The sequence below is a fragment of the Cervus canadensis genome, chromosome 29 (assembly GCF_019320065.1).
Source record: "Cervus canadensis isolate Bull #8, Minnesota chromosome 29, ASM1932006v1, whole genome shotgun sequence".
Lineage (NCBI taxonomy): Eukaryota > Metazoa > Chordata > Mammalia > Artiodactyla > Cervidae > Cervus > Cervus canadensis.
In genome coordinates, this window is record NC_057414.1 from 10,348,128 (window position 1) to 10,367,403 (window position 19,276).

Here is a 19,276-nt window from a genome sequence, read left to right on the forward strand (position 1 = left end):
CCTCAGCAAGAGAGGCTGGCTGGGTACCCCCTATGAGGTTCCTCAGGCCCCATGAGGCTCCCTTTCCCAGTAGTTGCAGGAAGCGCTGTGATTTACCAAGACCATTAGGCTCTGTTTGACCTCCCACAATTTACAGCCTTCCCAGGGTGAGAGGGAACTAATATGTCACTCCCATCTGTATAACACTTCCAAGTGAGTTGATGAGACTTTTCCCCCTTCTGCTCAGTTTGTTTACATTGTGAGCAGCAGACCTTGGGGAGGAAGGAGATGCCTCCTTACATGATCTGGACCCCAGCTTTCCTCCTGACCCACCCTGTGAGCCTGCCCCATCCTCACCACAGCCCCTGGAGATGAGGACTCTGCTGTGTCCCCATTTTACAGATGAGAAAGTGGAGGTGCAAGGAGCTTACCCGAACTCTACTTGCTCATAGTCCTTAAGTAGCAAGAGCAGAGTCAGTACTCACGACTCTGACCCCAAGGCCTGGGCTTGTAAATGTCTATTAGGTAAAAAAAAATGTTGGCCATGCAAAAGGGTAAAAATATCCACTTATCAGTCAGGGACAGGACATGCCGTCTCCACTAGGGGAACAACCTCACCATTGTGCTGAGCTTTTTCCAGCTTTTTCCAGACTTAGGGCTTTTTCCAGACTGGCTGCCATGCCTCCATCCCTACACTTTGCCTCGTGTGGAATCATCCATCCTAAACAGGCAAGCAAATGCTCTTCCATCTGGGTGAGCCTCTTCTTTCCCTCCTTCCTGGTCAGGAGAGGGAATGCCCTGATTCTCACCTCTTGCCTGAGTTTCATTCATGTAGTTTCCCTGTAGGATTTGACTAAGCCAGGACGACTGATGTGCCCCCGTAACTCCATGTGGCCTCTGCCGTCCCTGGTGAGAGAAAAGAAACTGACCAGCCCTTGGCTAGGGTGGCCCCAGCAGCTGAGAAGGTCAGTCTGACCGCCTGGGACTGCTTAAATTGGGTTCTGCCACTTGTAAGCTGAATGGGTTTGGACTCATAGCTTAATGGCTCTGAGCTTCATTTTTCCATCTGTCAATGGGGTAGGACCAGGTCACAGGCTGCAGTGAGGACATGATGTAATGCCTGTGGGTTCCATTGCTCTTGACTCTGATGGCTTTTGTATCAGTTCCCGTTCGATTCTTATGGTGACCCTTGGAGAGTGTTAGTATCACTGTTCCATTTTGCAGATCAGGAGGTCAAGGTCACATCTTCTTGGGTTTGTCCTTTATAAGTCCCGTCTGTGCACAAGGCTAAAGTCTAGGCCTGCGGTCAACTCTCAAGGATCCCCAGAGCTTGGTGGGTGCCCTCTTTCCCCCAAAGCCTCTTACCTTTCAGGAGCTTGGGAGGCCAGGGGATGGACAGAAGCTGGAGGTTCCAGAAGTGGCTGCTCCAGCTTTCCCACCACTGGAGTTCAAATCCTAGAAGCCACCTCTCATCCCTCCACTTCCCTTAGCCCACGGTCAGTCTGTTAGCAAGCGCTGCAGGCCTACTGGGAGGCCAGTGTGGGCTGGCCGGCTCCCCCGCCTCGCAAGAGTAAACTCTGCGTGGCCCCTTCCCACTCTGCCTTCCTTGATGTCATGTTGACATCAGCCATGGTGGAAGCATTTACACCACGGAAATTGGCAAAGCGGGCTTTGTTCCCGTGAGAGCTGCATATTAAACATTTATCAGCGTGCCATTACCTGATTCTTTCCACTTTCCTTTATTTCCATTTCTGCCGTTTTAGCCCAAACTACTCTCACCTCTTACTCAGCAGACTTTCCGTGCCCACCCCCGCCATTTGCCCTTCCATACCCACTCCTACAGGGCCACTGGAGAGACCTTTAAAAATGTAAGTCAGCCGCTGATACTCTCTTCTGTAAAACCTTCCTGTGGCTTCCCAGAACACTCAGAATAAAAACCAAATGTCTCACTGAGGCCCACCGAGCCTGCTCTGCCTGTCCTGCCAACTTCTGACCTCATCTCCTCATCTCCCCTACTCACCTGGCCTCCAACACTGGCCTTACTGTTACTGGAAAAAGCCAGCACCTTCCTGCCTCAAGGCTTTGCCCTGCTCCTGCTGTTGGGAGCACTCTGCCCCCAGATCTTTGCCCAGCTGCTTCTTCTAGTTTTCCAGGTCGTCACTCAAGTGCCACCTCCTCTGAGAAGACTTCCTTGACCACCCCTCCCTCCCCAGGATAGACAAGTCCACCTGTCTGCCTCCCACTCCTCCTGGCCCAAGTCAGTTTCCGTGGTAGCTCCCCAGGTCTTCCTTTTCCTACATAATTCACCCTCTCTCCATTGAAACAAAAGCTTCATTTTGTCTGTGACAGAGGTTGGGACATCAGAGGCGCTTAGCAAGCATTTGATGAATGAAGGAATGCGTCTCACTTTTCTAAGAGAAGACATTCTGGAGATGGTTTCTCCCAGCACTACTGAGCAGCCCACTGAGGGTACTGTGGTGGAAGTTCTGGCAGTGTGTAGGGATGGGTCTGAAAGAGAAAATGAGAGGAAGAGACATTGAAAAGGAAGTTCTTCAAGCCATCTCCCCGTGTTTACAGTCCCTCTGGGTGACAGGGGCTTGGTCAGGTTGTGGGCACTGATCATTAGGCACTGACTGAAGCATTCAGTTCCTAAATTGTGTGCCTGGGAAGCATTTTCCATCCTAGTCCATGGGCAGAGCCTGAAAACCTTTAGGTTTCAGGCACTGTCCTACTTTAATGACCTTTAAAAGACAGTGGTTGGACTTGCCTCTTTGGAGACCCACATTAGCTTTTGAGGTACCTGGATGCAGATCACTGGACTTAGAGTCCTTCCCCAAGCTACATGTTACCACCACCCCTTCTTCCATTGGTTTCTTAGGTTGGTCTGGTTTTGTGCATATGTCACAGGGCTTGGAGAGGGGTTGGGGGTGGGGTCAAAATAAGTCTCATTTCAAATTTAAACTATGCTCTTCCTGGATTTATGTTTGGACAAGATGTACAAATTCACCAAGACTCAGTTTTCTCAGCTGTAAAATGGGAATAATAATAGGACTAGACACAGTTTTCCTTCACTCACTGTGAACTTTCAATTGAGATTAACTTAAACTCAATGGGCTAATCAATACAAAAGTATTTTCTACAGAATGTTTGTTGTGCTAGTGACTATATATGAATTGATAAATTGCAAAATGCTCCTTTCCAAGATACTTTTGCTACTGGCCCTAAACTTTCATTTACTGCACAGGAGTGAAATGAAAGGTAATTGACTTGTAGACCTTCCTCATTGATTCAAATTAAACTTTACTCTCATCCAGTGGTGGAACCCTTGGCCTCTATCTCAATCATAGTGTTTTATTTCTGTAGAAATACTATATCCATTAAAATTATCTATTTCTGTGGCACTTGAAATTGTCAACATAGTCTTTCTGCCTCACCTTCTGGCTGGCTTACATAACCTCACTTCACTAAGGCTAGCGGGAAAATAACTGAGTGTTTGTGAAGATTAATGATCTGTTTTAAGTATTAAGACCTACGTATAGTTCAGTTCAGATCAACCCCTATCTTTTATTGAGCATCTGCTGAAGCCAGAGCATTAAAGGGAAGAAAGAAAACTAAGATGGGGCCCCTGCCCTTAAGGAGTTTGAGATCCAGTTTTTCTTTTCTTTTAGTTTATTAGATTGCTTCCTATTTCCTCCACAGTTAATAGGTATTTTTCAAAGCTTACCATATACCTAGCACTGGATTGTGGGGACAGAGAGAAATGAGACCCAAACCCTTCCCAAAAGGAGGTGTCTGCCTGGCTCAGGAGACAGTAATAGACATGAAAAAGCTCCAGGGAATGGAGGGAAAGAGACACAGTTGAGTGGGAACCATATATGGGACACCAAGTTTCATGGCTTTCGGTCAGTGTTGGGATTCTGATGGGAGAAGGATGCCTTATAAATCCCATGCCTGGTGGGTACTTGTTCCTGGAGAATTCGGCCTGAATCTGACAGTAAGCAGCACAGGAAGAGAGGATGAGAAACATACAAGAAAGTGACAGTTTGGCATTTAGTACAATAAGTACAGTACATTCAGTACAATAATGTTAATGCTTTTGAATTGTGGTGTTGGAGAAGACTCTTGAGAGTCCCTTGGACAGAAAGGAGATCAAACCAGTCGATCATAGAGGAGATTAGTCCTGAATGTTCATTGGAAGGACTGATGTTGAAGCTGAAACTCCAATACTTTGGCCACCTCATGCAAAGAGTTGACTCGTTGGAAAAGACCCTGATGCTGGGAGGGATTGGGGGCAGGAGGAGAAGAGGGTGGCATAAGATGAGATGGTTGGATGGCATCACTGACTCGATGGGCATGAGTTTGAGTAAGCTCCGGGAGTTGGTGAAGGACAGGGAAGCCTGGCGTGCTGCAGTCCATGGGGTCACAAAGAGTCAGACACTACTGGGCGACTGAACTGAAGTGAACAATAAGTCTTGTGGAAGACAAATGAGGCAAGAGCTATCGAACTTTGGGTGAGGGGGTTTACTTTGGACTGGAGAGTCCAGACCAGTTTGGCAGAAAAGGAAGCCTTTGGGGAAGGCTGTCAGGACTGGATAGATACCTGATGGGCAAGGATATGAAGGGAAGGGCTTTAGGCAGCCTTGACTCTAAGCAAGGCACCGCATGGGCCAGGGTTAATCTTGGTGACCCGTGAACTGGGTTATGTATAAGGAGAGTGCAAAGGAGACCCGGCTGGGGGGGCGTGGGGGAAGTGGGGGGAGGGGGGGCTTAGTCATAAAGGCCTTGAATGTCTATCCAGGAACTGACAGTGATTTCTCTAGGCAATGGGGAGCCCAAGATGTATTCTGAGCTAGCTTCTACTTCAGAGAGGTGGGATTTAAAAAAACAAAAAGCTTGCTGATTACACTATATTAGGCAGGCTCTTCCCCCACAATATGTTCCTGGGATGAGGCGCACATTTCCTCTCCAAGGGTGGTGGTTAATAATAGGTGCTGGACCCAGAGCGGGAACAGGAGAAGCACGCGGAGAGGCAGGCAGGCACACGTTTAACGAGGTCACAGAGCGGTTTTGTTTCCTAATTTTCACAGCCCCCACCCCCTCCACCCTGGTGCAAAAATCCCCTCATGGAGCTGGTATCTCATGATCCCTTGAGGACGACGACGGCAGGAGCTGCAGGCGGTGGGGGTTAGGGAGCCATGTGGGTGCGTCCTCGTAGGCATGGGCGTCAGTTCCTGGGCCTCCACATCCCTGACCCGGGGACCACAGCCTGTGCCTACTGAGTGCCCTCCATGGACGGGGCAGCATGGCTTCGGTTCATACTCAGCGTCATCTTGAAAGGCTGGCATTTGACAGCGGACACTGCTGTCCAGAGGCGGCCTGTCTGTGTTTGCACTCACGCAGCTGGTTGCTGAATGGTTGGGCAGTGGAGTCAGAATTCCACAGCAGAGCGTGAGCCAACCAAAGGCAGAACAGAGGGAATTGTCACGGTGTTTCCGTTCTACTGTGAGTCCCAAATCCAACTTGCTTCTCTGATTTCCTCGACAGTAAAATGCATGTGGCCGTTCCTCCTTCATAACATCCGTGATGAGGTTAAAGGGGCTCATCTGGCCCCCATTAGGCATCCGCAGATGTGAGCTGCTCCTGGGGCATCACTGAAGGACAGGAGGCTGGGATCCCCACTCCCGGGCACGGATAGCCCCCTCACTTCTCAGGACGGGGTAGGGCCGGCCTAAACCAGCTCTTCCCTGTAATGCCGTCTCCCTGTCTCTCCCCATCCCCCCATCACGTGCTAACTTGGACACATCGCAGTGACTTATTCAGACAGGTAGATGGGGGAGGTGTGCCGTAGCCAATCAGCTTCCTCCTCCTCCAGAAAACCCATCACTGGCCTTGTTTGCTCTTTCCAGGACTTTCCCCCAAGAACAAATGGGGACAACCCATAAATAATTCCATCTGAGTAAGTTCTCACTACCGACTGATGACTGTGGAACCTGTGCTTTATGGACGTTCCATCAGCCTGGATTGAGGGTCATTATGGGAAAGCATCTACTGTGCCTGTCCTCACAGTCCCCAGTGAATCTTAATCCTTTGTGAGTTGTGTGAGTTGTGGGCTCTGCTGAGAATCCAGCCCAAGCCGTGGATCCTTCCTTCAAAACAGTGCTCACCTCAAGATGCACCTACTGTGACTGTTTGATTAGGTATAGATACCAGGCCAGAGACTATCTGATTGACAAGGCCCTTTTTGTGAAGATTCTCAGAGAAATTTCAGCTTCTCTCAATGTTAAGAATAAACGTGTCTCTCCAGAGAAGTTGGCTTGTTTTTAATCTTCATAAACACGGAATTGTGTGAACAATACTGTTTCGTTTTCTCTGTAGACTGCTAGGGAGCACAGGGCCAAGTCTGCAGTCTGCCTGTTAAGAGAATTCACCTCATTCCTGGCTTGATTTTGGTTACCTGCCTTTCTCTTCCTTGTTTCATTGCTCACCTAATACCAGTATATGCCAAACTGCTGTTTGCTGTGATTTTTTTTTTTGGGGGGGGGGGTTATTTGTCACATCCTTTTTAACTGAATACTATTTTTTTTTTCCCAGCAACAAGGCAGGGTAGGGAAATACAGACAAATAATTAAGCACAATGGCAGGTTCCACAGTCTAGGAACGTCTAAGGTGCTGAGCCCTCAGGGTGGGAGCCCCTGACTTCATCTCAGGGGATGTTGCTGCTGCTGCTAAGTCACTTCAGTCGTGTCCGACTGTGCGACCCCATAAACGGCAGCCTGCCAGGTTCCGCCGTCCCTGGGATTCTCCAGGCAAGAACACTGGAGTGGGTTGCCATTTCCTTCTCCAATGCATGAAAGTGAAAAGTGAAAGTGAAGTCGCTCAGTCGTGTCCGACTCTTCGCAACCCCATGGACTGCAGCCCACCAGGCTCCTCCGTCCATGGGATTTTCCAGGCAAGAGTACTGGAGTGGGGTGCCATTGCCTTCTCCGATCTCAGGGGATGGGAGTAAGTAATTTGCAGGTCCCAGTGCAAATCAAAACTGCAGAGCCCCTTGTTCAAAAAGTGTTAAGAATTTGAAGCCAGCACCAGCAGAGCATTAAGCCAAGTGTAGAGCTCTTCTGAGTATGAGCCGTGTACTGCTGCCCACATTACACGCCCATGAATCCAGCCCTGGTTAGGAAGGAGGCTTCCCGAGTCAGGTGACATTTGAACAAGCCTGAGGGAAGGGTAGGACTTTGCAGGCAGAGCATGGTTGGGGGGTGGGGGGGCTTCCTGACAGAGGGAACAGCTGGTGCTAAGACAGGGGCATGTGGGAGTTGAGTCGTGAGAGGGGATGTAGCAGGAGGTGATGCAGGGGAGGTGAAAGTAGGTGAGGCCAGCCAGACTATGTAAATCACCGAGAGCTATGCCTGCTACCTGTAATTTATATCAGCCCTAATCCCACATCACCCGGGACATCCTCAGCTGCACTTTGCCCATCCCTCCCATGCAGCCTGATATTCCCACAATGCACTGGGGCAGGCTAACTGGTCACTGTTACTGTGAAATCCCTACACAGGCCGTGAGCTCCATAGCTGCTACGATGGGGCAAGCTCTGCTTTATACTCAGTGTCCCACATTGCCTGTGACTTTGAGACATCCACAGGCACTGTGAACTTCGGTCAGCTCTTTCAGCGTGTTCTCAATTGTCCACGTTTTACAGTTCCTGGCTTATACAAGAAGTCGCCTAAAGGCAGCCCTGTGACAAGTTGTTTGAACTCATACGGATGGTCTGCTCCCTCCAGCGCTGTCTGGCCCTCACCTTCCCAGCAAGAACCGGGCAGTTAACCACTTTCCTCCCCCACTGAGGTTTCTTGCTGCTCTTTACATCACCTTCTCTGATAAATCATTTGGGACGTTGTGCTATCAACAGTGATGCCGTAAACCCTTTCTACAGTTCCATAAACGAGATCATGCTCTAAGGAGAGCATTAAGCAGCAATTTGGGAAGCATTTGAGGCTGTTTATTTGCCTGAAAATGTAACAGCCACGGAGGTGGGGGAGATATGTGTGTTGAGTCTGAAAGTTTTCACCTCCTCTCACCTGAGAGTATATCTCTCATAGGTCATTCCAGCCATGGGGGCCTGGTGCATCCAGACAGGAAGGATCAGAAGGCCCCTATTTCAAACCCCTCACTGTCCTCAGGTGAAAACCGAGGCTCAAAGAGGCCAAGAGACTTGTCTTCAGTGCTGCAGCTAACAAGTGGTAAACTAAGCTCTAAGCCGGATCTCCTCCTTCTGAGATGTACTCACTGCTGGCATAAATGGTTCCAACCTCTTTAGCTGGTATCTCTTGAGAAAGTCTCTTGATTTTGAGCCTCTCTGTTCTCATCTGTGAATTGGTCATGCTAACTACCTTCTTCTCAAGGTTGACAAGAGGATGCTAAAGCAAATATTGTGCAGAGCCATCTAGCTCAGTCCTTAACTGTGACCTTGGTAGAACCAGAGGCAGGTTACAGGCCATTTCTAAGCCTCTGTTTCCTGCGGCTCTAAAATGAAGGTTCTTGTGGGGATTTAAACCCCCAAATTTCAACAGTATCTGGAGCCTTATTAGCACTATGTACATATTAGCTATTCCCATTTTTATCATTATCCTCACTATCAGCATGGAGTAAGCAAGCCTCTAGGAATTGTATTTTCCCTTTTGTTTAGGCAGAGTTGCAGTATACCTAGAATAAGGACTCTGGATATAAAGGAACATGAGTTTAAAATCTGGTTTTGCCATTTCCTGCCAATGTGACGCTGGACAAGCTTTTCAGCTTTCCCGAACCTTAATTTCCCCATCCAAGAAGTAGGGTAGCAGGAGGTCACCTTGAGCTGTTTGTAAGGACTACAGATAATTCACCTGTCATATTGTCTATGCTCACAAATTTATAGTGGTGATTATATCTTTCTCAACTGCAATTTTGATTGATTTTAAAGTAAAATTCCTCCAGGCCAAGAGCCAGGTAGCCATCCCCATACCCTGCGTGTGTTGCTACAGGAGCTGTTGCCCACAGTTTAGGTCGTTTGCATCATGCAGCAGTACCTCAGTAATTCCAGGTGATGGAGGCATGATGAAAACGCAGCTCACATGCAGCCCAGGGATCTTGGCTAAGCCAGTGACTAAAGCCTCTGCAGGTAAACACTGAGCGCAAACACTTACGTTCAGTTGCAGTCCTGGGGTTTTAGCAGAAATAGAGGCTCCAGAAGATGGGAGGAAAGGAAGCCAGAGGACTGTGCCTCTCCCGGTGGACTCTGGGGCCAAGCTGCCCCACCAAGCGTAAATGACATTCTTTCTTCCTGCCCTGCCGAGACCATCCATCGCTGTAGCAGGTAGGTGGGCAATCCATAGTGACCCTGCAGGCCTGTTCATCACTGGGGAGCCTCTCCCCAGTGGGAACATCTTATCAGCCCACTCTGTGCCCCGGCAGGGTGCTCACCTAATATGGACTCAGCGATGAAGGTTGGGGCTTCCCGATGGGGCTGGTCAGGAGGCTGCTGGCCTTGCCAGGGACTTTGAGTGTACAGTAGAAGATGGGCTAGTGGTCCTGGCAAGACGTCTGTGCTCACCTGTCCCTCTGTGATAGGGAATATGGGTCCTGCTCAGTTTCCTTAGCTATTTAGTGTGACTAAAGGAAAGAGTTTGTTACAGGTTAGCACAGTTTAGATCAGGCTGCATGTTGCCAGCCGTCCCTAAATGATGTCCAAAAGGGTCCATTCGGTGGAACAAAATTAATTTGTAGATATTGACTATTTTTACTTACAGAGATAGTGATTTTCTACATTTTGTTGTTGCTTAGTTGCTAAGTTGTGTGCCACTCTTTGCAACCCCATGGACTGTTACCTGCACCCCCCGCCCCACCCCCAGGCTCTTCTGTCCATGGGATTTCCCAGGCAAGAATACTGGAGTGGGTTACCATTTCCTTCTCCAGGGGATCTTCCCAACTGAGGGATCAAACCCGCATCTTCTGCATTGGCGGGTGGATTCTTTACTGTTGAGCTAGCAGGCAAGCCCTGATTTTATGTGGATCTACTTAATTTCAGATTTTGGTTGAAAAGAAGATGCTGTTTGTTTAAAGACTTCCAAACCCTTCCTTGGTATGGTCTAGGTTTAGTGTTAAGTCTCTGGGTTCAGACGCATGAGCCAACCCTTCTGAAATCTGCAACTGGAGGCAGCTCATCTTTTCTTTTCTCATATATCACAAATCCAAGTGCCCTGAGGGATAATGGAGGTTCAGGAACCAGTAGGCATAGTGCATTTCTCAGTGTCAGTGTAACGTGCTAGTCTAAGGAAAAGGTATTTGGAGTCAGTCATATCAATGGTGCCTCTTACTATTCTGTGACTCTAGGTGAGTCACTTTCTAAGCCTCAATTTCCTTAACTCTGTCATGGGGATGATGTTTGTCCTACTGGTGCCTCCTGAGAGTTTGAGAGATAAGTGAAACAACGTACGCAAAAGTCTCAGCACACAGTGGGTGGCGAAGTGCCACCAGCAACGATGCTGCTGCAGCCAGATAAGCTTCAAGACTTAGGTAGTTGTATCCTTGACAAATCCACCCTCTGATTGTCGCCCCCACCCCCCTATGGTAGATGCCTCAAGGAGTGGAAGAGTCCCCCAGACGCCCTCAGGAGCACCGCTTGTTCATTTCTCAGGGATGTGGTGAGCCAGTTATTCAACAGAGCCACTACTAAAAAAGACTAAATCATGTAAATTTACACTCAGATTACATTAAGAAGGGAAAAATACTTGACACTCACCGCTTCCTGGTTATTTTAGTGTATTCTGCTTCCGTGCCGAGGTTGTTTACATCTGTTTCGTCTGTGTGATAGAAATACTCCTGATGGTTGCCATCCTTCATCCCTTCCCCATGCCACTTGCAACGGCTCCACTTGGAGAGCTTGAGATTAGCTATGGCAGGGGTATTTACACCATAGAAATCAGCAGATGCTACAAATCAGGGTTGTTTGTTTCCCTAAGAGCCAATTGCTAAATATTTATCAGCACACTCTGGGTAGAACTTACTAATAAAGTCAGCCGTTTCGTTGTTTGTTCAGCAGCGCTGATGATCAGAAAATTCTCTACTGTATTGTGCTAGAATGTGTCCCTCCTTGTTTTAATTCTACTTAGAATTTTTTAGGTTTTTTTTTTTTTTAAACTGGTAAAAAAAATACTAGTTTTCTAGCTGGTGAAAATACTATCAATAAATACCCTGGTGTAAGATGATGTCTTGGTGTCTTTTTGTATCCACCCTATTCATAGTACATGGAGCATGGGAGGCCCTGGAGAAAATATTGTTGTGTTGAAGCTGACTGTCTTTGTATTTGCATCAGGATTTTAAAAGTGTCATTTCTCAGATGGGATTTTTCCCTCTAAGCATTAAGCAGTTTTATAAATGCTTAAATTGTGATGTTGCAGAAATCCAGCCTTAAAGCCAAAATGTACTTAAATTTTCCCATGTGGAGTAAATACTATTTGACTGTAAAATCACTGACTAAATAAAGAGGAAGCAAGTCTCATTTGGAGCTGCTGCGGGAACCCAGTGCCCTTCCAGAGATCCATCTCTGTGAGTGGACAGCCACCCACAGAACAGTTTATTCAGTGCCAGATGAAACCAGAGAGAAATGTCAGACTGCTCAGAAGCAAGACTCAGAAAGTTGCAAGTAGTAAGTTGGGAAAATAACCAGAAGCCCTTGGGGAAGAACGTCATTGTGAAATGCTGGATCTTTTGAAACTGAGGCAGAAAGGCAGCTGAAAAAGCTGATACTTGGCCAACTTGGTTAAAGTTTAGGAGTCAACATTCTGGAGTTCAGATTCTGGCTGTGTTGCTCTGATGAGCTGTGTGGCCTTGGGCAGGTCACTAAACCTCTCTGAGCTTCCATTTTACTATCTCTGAAAATAGAGATTGTAATACTCATCCCAGTGTGTGTCAAGTGGATTAAATAAGATAAAGATATGAAGGCTCCAGAACATAGTAGGTACTACTAATAGTAAGCTACTCTACTTACATCAAAGTCATGCCAACTAACTCAGAGTTTGAGGGATTTACAATGCCCCTGAAGAGTCATGTACTCTGTTTGCATCAAAAACAAGTAGTCTTTAGAGACTGCAGATATAGATTACTTTCCCATTTTTTTATTTGAAAAATGAACTGAGGCTGTCCCCATTGGCCTTATCACAGCTGATTATGGAGGAGATGATGGTCTTGATTCTGCCAGTTTGCAGAACAAACACAAGTGTCAGTACATGGAATTATGTCTTCCTTGGTGCTAAAATCATGTGTGGGTGTTAACAAACTTTTGACCCATACTGTAATCTCCAGGTGGAATTTCCCTTAGTGGGAGTACTGCGCTCAATGTTTTACAAACTCTACTAGCCTGAGAGAAAATTATTTTAAGTCATTTTTTTGTCATCTTCCATTAGACACCAGTTTCCTAGGCAAAATCAAATGTAGGACACTGTTGTATAAATGAAATAATAGGCTCATGGCAAGAGGTTAATAACTCCCATTGCCTGGTTCTTAAAGCAAGAAAAATCACAGTGTCACTTCTATTCTTGACATTTTGTTCTGTGTCACCCCTTGAAGCAAACAGAATGTCTGTGCATTTTAAGGAGGCTTCCATTTCATTCTCTGAAGTTCTTTAGAACGGTGCCTCTAGATGTTTTGGTTGAGGGTGATTTCTCTCGCTGCCTGAGAAATCTGGCAGCGAGGCAGAGCCATGGACTCCAAGTCAGGCGTGCCCCCTACCCCTTACCCCCCACTCTACCAGCTTCCCTGGGGCTAGTAGGAGCAAACCATCAGAAATGTGAGAGATTTCTCAAGTTTCTCAAGTGTGAGTTAAGAAATAGAAGCTTCAATGTTTTTTCTAAGGGTGGTGTAAAATTTTACAAAACAGCATTGGAAGTCAAAAGCACTTTAAAGAAGAAACTCTATAGACATTACTACTCAAATCTGTTCTCCTCTGCCTTTTTTTTTTTTTTTTGGAGGGCGGGGCTCTTTTTCATTTTTTCCTATTTTTTCACTTTCTCCACTGTTCTCTCAGCATATATGTCTTCAGCAGGTTCAGTCTCTCTTTCTCATTCTCGTTCTCTGTTTACCTGTATCCTGTTTTTCTCCAACTCTCTGGGCCCTCTTGCCTGGCTTAGAATTCTGAAAGATGTTAGGTAAACATCACTACAAACAAAGATAGTGGAGGTGATGAAATTCCAGCTGAGTTATTTCAAGTCCTAAAAGATGATGCTGTTAAAGTGCTGCACTCAATATGCCAGCAAATCTGGAAAATTCATTCAGAACTGGAAAAGGTAAGTTTTCATTCCAGTCCCAGAGAAAGGCAATGCCAAAGAATGCTTAAACTACTGTACAATTGCACTCATCTCACACGCTAGCAAAGAAATGCTCAAAATCTCCAAGCCAGGCTTCAATAGTACATGAACTGAGAACTTCCAGACATTCAAGCTGGATTTAGAAAAGGCAGAGGGATCAGAGATCAAGTTGCCAACATCCATTGGATCATAGAAAAAGCAAGAGAATTACAGAAAAACATCAACTTCTGCTTTATTGACTATGCCAAAGCCTTTGACTGTGTGGATCACAACAAACTGTGGAGAATTCTTAAAGAGGTAGAATAACAGACCACCTTACTGGCCTCCTGAGAAATCTGTATACAGGTCAAGGAGCAACAGTTAGAACTGGACATGAACAATGGACTGGTTCCAAATAGGGAAAAGAGTATGTCAAGGCTGTATATTGTCACCCTGCTTATTTAAATTATGCAGAGTACATCATGCAAAATGCCAGGCTGGATGAAGCACAAGCCGGAATCAAGATTGCTGGGACAAACATCAATAACCTCAGATATGCAGATGACACCACCCTTATGGCAGAAAGCAAAGAGGAACTGAAGAGTCTTTTGATGGAAGTGAAAGAGGAGAGTGAAAAAGTTGGGTTGAAACTCAACATTCAGAAAACTAAGATCATGGCATCTGGTCCCATCACTTCATGGCAGATCAATGGGGAAACAGTGAGAGACTTTATTTTCTTGGGCTCCAGAATCACTGCAGATGGTAACTACAGCTATGAAATTTAAAGATGCTTGCTCCTTGGAAGAAAAGTTATGACCAACCTAGACAGCATATTAAAAAGCAGAGAAATTACTTTGCCAGCAAATGTCCATATAGGCGAAGCTATGGTTTTTCCAGTAGTCATGTATGAATGTGAGTGTTGGGCCATAAAGATAGCTAAGTGCCAAAGAATTGATACTTTTGAACTGTGGTGTTGGAGGACTCTTGAGAGTCCCTTGGACAGAAAGGAGATCAAACCAGTTAATCCTAGAGGAAATCAGTCCTGAATATTCATTGGAGGAACTGATGCTAAAGCTGAAGCTCCAATACTTTGGCCACCTTTTGCAAAGAACTGACTCATTGGCAAAGACCCTGATGCTGGGAAAGACTGAAGGTGGAAGGAGAATGGGACAACAGAGGACGAGATGGTTGGATGGCATCACCGACTCCATGGACATAAGTTTGAGCAAGCTTTGAGAGTTGGTGATGGACAGGGAAGCCTGGTGTGCTGCAGTCCATGGGGTCTCAGAGTTGGACACGACTGAGCGACTGAACTGAACTGAAGAGTCACTAGTGTTCCAGGATTAGGATAAACAAGCAGTGTCTTTCAGACATTGTTTAAAATGCAACTCATAGTAATAAATACTTCTTGGATCCTGCTCAGTATACCCATATATGCGATAACAACACTTGCTCTTCAGTGTGATGAACTCTGACATGTTTTTTTATTATTTTCTTTACCATTTCATTCTTTGGGGGTGGGGGTAGGATATGCTGTTTCCAAAGCGTTAAATTCACTTCTTGACTTGATTCTGTAGGACAGGGCGCGGCCCACAGTCCTGCATTGCTAATGAGCTCCCACGTGGCACTGATGCTGCCTGTCTGCAGACCACAGCCACACCTGGGACAGCCTGGTTCTCCAGCATGGGTGCTGTTCAGCACCATGGACAGGAGACCCTCCCAAGTGAAGTGACGTGAACTGGCTCAGTCGTGTCCGACTCTTTGAGACCCCATGGACTGTAGCCCACCAGGCTCCTCCATCCATGGAATTTTCCAGGCAAGAGTAGGAGTGGGCTACCATTTCCTTCTCCAGGGGATCTTCCCAACCCAGGGCTAGAAGCTGGATCTCCCACATTGCAGGCAGATGCTTTACCAATCTGAACCACCAGGGAAGCCCATCAAACCATCAAACCAACAAACTATCAAACCTCTGAGTTACCCAAAGTGTTTGGCGTCTCTGTCAGGCTTGTGATGCTGTTGATAGAGAAGCAAAAGGACATCCCAGAGACCATCTGACCAGAGAGAAGTGCCCACTCCTCTCTCTCTCTCTCTCCCTCTCTCCCTCTCTCTCTCTCTCTGATGAAACTCTTGAACCAAGGTCCTGGCCAAGCACTGGGGCAAAGAGCACAGGGCTGGGGTCCCCAAGAAGCTCTGCTCATGGGAAATAGTCGAACTTTTCTCACTTTTTCTCCTGCTGCCCTGGTTTACTCCAGGCCCTGCCTGGTGACTTACTGCAGCTCTGACTTTTTTCAGATCATGCAGGAAAGTCTTAGAACGCCCTTCTCTCAGGTCCTCCTTCTGATGAAGCCCTACTCCCATGCTGTTACTGAGCTTAAACGATGAGGGATTATCTTTGCCTTTATCTGTGTTTCTATCACTGTCTGTATGTAGCTCTTTTGGAGCCCTAAGCATATATTATTAAACCATCTATGTGCTCATATCTTCCCCCACAAGGCCAGTCTTTCTTGGCCCTGGATACACTGAGAGGATGCTGGGGAGCGTCTACAAAATACTGATGCCCAGACCTCATCCCAGACCAATTAAATCAAGATCTCTGAGTATAGAGCCTGCTCAGTAATATATATATATATATATATATATTTTTTTTTTTTTTTCCAAGTTTCTAAGTGACTGTGATGAGCCGGGGCTGAGAATCACTGTGCTAGTCTGTGAGTCTGTGAGAGTAAGAATCAAGTCTTAATCACTTCTTCTTCCCCTCCGCCTCTGCTCTCCTCCCTCTCCTTCTCTCTCTCAGCACCAGGCACAGTGCTCCAGGCTCCTGTTACATGTCCAGAGAATCATTAGCTGCCTAAAGTTTCTTTAGCACCTACTGTATGCCAGGAACCAAAGGCTCGTGTTTTTCCCTGAATTACCTCACTGGTATTGTAGCCCTATAAAGTAGACTTTATTGATCCTAGTTGGCACAGAAAGGAACTGAGGCTTAGAAAGTTTAAATCACTTAGTCAGGGTCACAGAGCAAGTGGCAAAGCTTGACCCAGGCATATGCTGGGGTGGCTTGGGGCTGGCACCACCAGGATTCTCAGGCTTGGGTTCCAGCATCTTTGGTCAAGGACCAAAGCCACAGTCAACATGATTATTTCTCCCCATGCATCTGCTTTTCTAGCATTTTAGGGGAAATATTGAATTATTTTTAATATTAAGATGCTATTAATTTTTAAAATGATGGGACACCTTTTTAAGTACCTCCAGGCTGCCTGGTGCTCTGCTTTATTTTCGTCACCTCCGTATCCACCTGAACTTCATGCTGATATTATGAAGCAAGCATTATTATTCCCACTTTGCAGATGAGAACACCAAGGCTGGGGGAGGTTAAGTGGCTCTTGCTAGGTCCCTCAGCATGAAAGGGATGAGCAGATTCAAACCCAGGCTTTCCTAACAGCACAGCTAGTCCTCCTTTAACCCTTCTGCCCATTCTGCATTTGCAAACCACTCTCAGCACGATTGTCTCATTACAGTCCCAGAGCTCCACAGGAAGATGGGCAACTTGATTGGAAGAAGCGCTCAAGTTACAAAACAGAGGATGAATGACCTCAGGGATTGGCCACCTGCAGGGGAGATCATAAATGGGGTCTCCCCCACCCCCAGAATAGGAGGGCTATGCTTTCAAAGGGGAAGTGACGCAGCCTTGACCCCCTTCCCCAGAGTGCCCAGAAACTCTAGTATCCTTCCCAAAACAGCGGGAGAGGCAAGTCCACGGCAGGGCCATCACTCTGCCTGCTTGCAAGGGAGACAGAGCAACCTCTGTTGTTACCGCTGGAGCACCATGATGATAGATGGAAGGCCGTTTGTCGAGCCTGAAGCCATCATTCATGGAGGACAATGGCCCACTGGGACCCAACACATTTGGAGAAGAGCATGGAAGCAGACAGAAGCGGGATTATGTGAAACAAAGCCAAAGGAAATTTGTTAGGAGTCTGATTTCCAGAGCCTTGAAATCGGCAGCAATGGAGCTCTTTCTGTATAAGAGTTATTAGCACAAATGTATTTAGAGCTGAGGCAAGTTTGATGGCTTCCTGGTGTCCATTACCAGCAAACATTGGAGACGATTGTGTAGGATTTAGTAGAGGATTATTCGTTTGGAAAGCATTACGTGGGATGTAGTTTGGTAGGGACAGAGGGCCTAGTGCATGTAATTTACTGTTCTTTGTGGTGAAGAACTGGGATGGGGAGACTGGGACCAGTAGTTTCAGTTTCATCAACTTGGGTTTTCTTTTTCTGTCTGGAGCCCTAGTTCCTTTGCACAAGGTCTGGGGATAAATAAGCCAAAGGATTATTTTCGCTTGACTTTGGAATCATATTCTGAAACACTAGAAAAACCCCTCATTTTGTAATCTGTGGAAAAGTCAACATTGCTTGTATGGATAGCAGCTTAAGGCTATAAAAACAACTGAAGTCAGAAAAGTATGATGTAGGGTCTACTTCCACTGCCTTCCAGTTTGGAGTGGGGGAACCATCACTAGTCACACAGATATATCATTTCTAACAGTGGCTAAGGATGGGGGCTTCTGGAAGACAAATCGAGTGTGTGGAAGCCTGAATGAATGTAGAAATAGGTGGGCAGCTAGTCCCAGTGGTAACAAAGCGCACAGCCTCTCACTCTAGCCATGCTGCTAAGAATGAATTTGCCTTCTCCCACTATGTGTGTGTAGGGTGGGGGTGGGGGGGTGAGGGGAGGTTGGTGCATCTCATTAGGAGGGGAACAGCCCACTCCAGAATGCGCTTGGGGCAGGCTTGGCAGGGATCATCTCCACTCTACCTGGTGCTCACCCCATCTTGTGTCTCACCATAACTGATGGCGGCTTTCCAACCAGGGGGCATTGGGAGCACTTGCTAATTGAACCCTGGCTGCCTACCTGATTCCCTGCTAGGCACTGGGAATTTGAAGATGAATGAATTTAAAGGGAGGGTCTGCATTGGCCCTGCCTTAGAGGAGCTCTCTTTCTTGAGAGGGTATGTAGAGGCCTCAGGGCGTTGCAGCAAGTGAAAGAGTCACTGGGTTGAAAGTACAAATGACGCTGCTTCTCCGAGCATCGTGGGATACTGGGGAGGGAGAGGCAGCAGGAGTTTAAATTGCAGGGAGATGCTTCTCACAGGGGGTGGGGAGAGAAGGAAGGGTTTAGATTGTTCCAGAAGAGGAACCACATAAGCAAAGGTGAGGCGGTGGGAAACGGCAGAACCCATCTAGAGAAGGGTGAGTGCATTGGGGTGGTGGTCCCCAAGTGCATGCTGGGAGGCAATGTTGGCGGGTTTGACAACAGAGAACCCAGGAGGCAAGGTGGCCCCCAAGTGCATGCTGGGAGGCAATGTTGGCGGGTTTGACAACAGAGAACCCAGGAAGCAAAGTGCCCCCAAGTGCATGCTGGGAGGAAATGTTGGCAGGTTTGATAACAGAGTACCCAGGAGGCAGAGTGGCTCCCAGGTGCATGCTGGGAGGGAATGTTGGCTGGTTTGATAACAGAATACCCAGGAGGTAAAGTGGCCCCCAAGTGCATGCTGGGAGGGAATGTTGGCCGGTTTGTAACAGAGTACCCAGGAGGCAGAGTGGCCCCCAAGTGCATGCTGGGAGGGAATGTTGGCCGGTTTGATAACAGAGTACCCAGGAGGCAGAGTGGCCCCCAGGTGCATGCTGGGAGGGAATGTTGGCCGGTTTGATAACAGAGAACCCAGGAGGCAAAGCGCAAGTGTTGGGCACTTCAAGCCAGAGAGTGGCAGGTGAATTTGCTTTCATTCTGAAGATTTTTTATGGGCTCATAAAAAACTATATATTGTGGCCTTGTAAAATATTAGCACAAATGACAAACTAGGAGCAACAAGGTCCAATAGAGGTGAAGCCTGTGGAAATAAATAGCACATCTGCCGTCCTGATTCACCTCTGTGCGTCAGCTGCCCCCAGCACTCAGCACCGGCAGCTCTGAAATGAA

General features: G+C 47.1%; 1 protein-coding gene across 9 annotated transcripts in view; it reads left to right on the forward strand.

Annotated features, from left to right (window-relative positions):
• Positions 1–19,276, forward strand: part of TENM4 (teneurin transmembrane protein 4) — an 816,614-nt gene that overhangs the window by 129,847 nt on the left and 667,491 nt on the right. The gene's annotated exons all lie outside the window — the stretch shown is intronic.